The sequence below is a fragment of the Poecilia reticulata genome, linkage group LG5, assembly GCF_000633615.1.
Source record: "Poecilia reticulata strain Guanapo linkage group LG5, Guppy_female_1.0+MT, whole genome shotgun sequence".
Taxonomy (NCBI): Eukaryota; Metazoa; Chordata; class Actinopteri; order Cyprinodontiformes; family Poeciliidae; genus Poecilia; species Poecilia reticulata.
Genome location: NC_024335.1, coordinates 11107176 through 11109768, shown reverse-complemented (window position 1 = coordinate 11109768; position 2593 = coordinate 11107176).

The following is a 2593-nucleotide window of genomic DNA, read 5'->3' as shown; positions in this document are numbered from 1 at the left end:
TATATTAGATTATGTTTACATTGTGTAAAAATTAAACATAAGTAAATAAAATTAAACAAGATTTTTCAAATTGGTCCCTTGGGGAAGGTCATTAGTAACAGAAAACTGTTTTTTGATTGAAATCAAATAATATTTGATATAATTAGACATAAACAACAGCAAATGAAGCAAATATTCCTGAAAACCTGCTAACTGAAATGAGCTCAAAGCCACTGAAAATGGATTTTCATTGGCTTTTACTTGTGAAAAAGAAAAAGCAATAAAAAATGTCTGGAAAATGAAATCTGCAACTGACAGTCTTGAAGAAAGATTCCTCCAGGGAATCTAGGATACAGAGTCATCCATGGTGTTGAGTCAAAAGGGACACATCTAAAGTGATTTGATCTAAAGAGAACCATTCATGCAAAAGTCCTTAAGTCCGACTGTGTCATGAAACAATGTGCTATTCCTGAAAACAAAACTGTAAATGAGGGCAGCACAGCATAGCAACGTGACCTCACATCATGAGGATTCAGGGAGAATGTAATTACTTCCTGATTCCACTTAGTCATATATCTTGAGAAAAACATGCAAGGGCAAGAAACAGAATCAAACTTTCTCCCAATCATGACACTACATGCCATCTGTATATCATTGAAAGGAAATACAAGTTTTTTTCTGTAGTTTGTGCAGGAAAATCACTATAAGCAGAATTTAAATCTTGACTGAACTGAATACTTCATTTGAAGATCATAAATGTATTCAAAGTTTTAGAGTGAACAGAGTTGTCTGGATGTAGACTTAGTATAAGAGTAGACTCGGTGTCTGTCTGTGTGTAAAGTGGACACAGGACAAGACTATATTTTCATAATAAACAATGATATCAGCGACTCTTGAAGGACAGTGTCGTCCTGCCTTTGCTTTATTTCCAATGATATAAGTACAGTGCCTCACATTTTGTCACATTACAACCAAAAATGTAAATGTATTGAATTTTGGTTTTTATAGGATTATCCTAAGCAAAGTACTGCATAATTGTGACGTGGAAGGAATGTGACATATAAACCTGAAGTGTTTTTACAATTAATCTAGTAAACACGTCTGGCCTGTCAAACAAAAAGTTGTGGACAAGTTGAAAGTAAGGTTCTGTTACACAACTGCATCCAAAACCTCAGACAGAAATATTCAGTGCATTGTCCAAATATGAAAATAGTATGGAAAACTGTAAACCTGTAAAGAGATGAACATCCATCTAAACATACAGGTCAGACATGGAAATGACTGACCACAAAAGAAGCCAAGAAGTTCACGGTAACTCTGACCAAACTGCAGAAATCCACAGGACAGTCGGAAGAATGGCTTGACAGGACAAGCTATTTCAATTAAATTTCATTTAACAGAGTTTGTTAAACCCAAAACAAAACTAAATTATGTTTCAACTTAAACTGGCCAAGTTTCTTCAACGAGTCATTCAAAATGATGATGGCAGTGGGCAGGAACTTTTTCTGCATTGTCAGCGTTCTTTATCAGCTGATTGAGTCACTGGTTGAGTCACCGATGCAGTTTGACTCAAGAAAGTGGAGGATGGAATAAGGTGCTGAGACCAGAACTGAAAATTTGTCGCAAAATGAAAACACTGCACATCACACTAAACCCATCGTACCACCGTATTTATTTATTTTTAACATGATAGAAGGATAAAATCACACAGATGAACATGGAATACAAAACACACTTATTTTTGTACCACAATATGCTTGAAAAGGAGTAGGAAGAAGCAAGAAACTTATGGACTCCCACCCCATAAACTCATACCATATTTTCAGACGGACCCTCATTATTAAATAAAAAAATATAAAATAAACATAGGCTAATTAATTTTCCGTTTTATCTGGGTTTACATATGTCTAAATATATACATTAATACAGCCATACCCACACACACTCATATGTGTGAGCCTCAATTTACATACATGTTAATGCTTTCATCTTGTGAAAATGACCTCCTTCTATTTCCTTTTAAATTGCATTAAATTTTGACTCCTCGTTTAACTTGTTCTATAATTTTAAACCATGAATTGAAATACAAATACTGCCATCCTTACAATCACCTGCAAGTACAAAAAATGTGGTTCTATGCATGCATGCCAGTTATCAGATTTTTATTCATAAAAAATGTCTTCAACCAAAATAACAGTGTATCAATTTCACAATTACATTGTTTATAAGAAAAAAGAGACAAGAGACAAAAAAAGCTTAATCCCGTTTTAATGACTTGTCAACAATAACAACTCTTGTTACAATAGTACAAATAAAATTAGATTGATCAAAAATAGAATAAAAATAGCAGATGCCACGTCTGTTGATTCACACAGATTGTTATATAATTCGTGGATTTAGTCATAGCTGCAAACTAATTTTCCTTGCAAATGAGGCCAGTTGAAAAAACAATAGATTACAGGAGAAATTCTCATTGACCAGGTCACTAAAGCCAACACTGATGTACACTGATGTAACCAAAGTGGAGGAACCGTTTGACGTTTTTTTGTGTGTTTTTTTTTTTTTCCCTCAGGGTCCCTAATGGACCCTGATGGCCTCCTCCCTCCTCGACGGC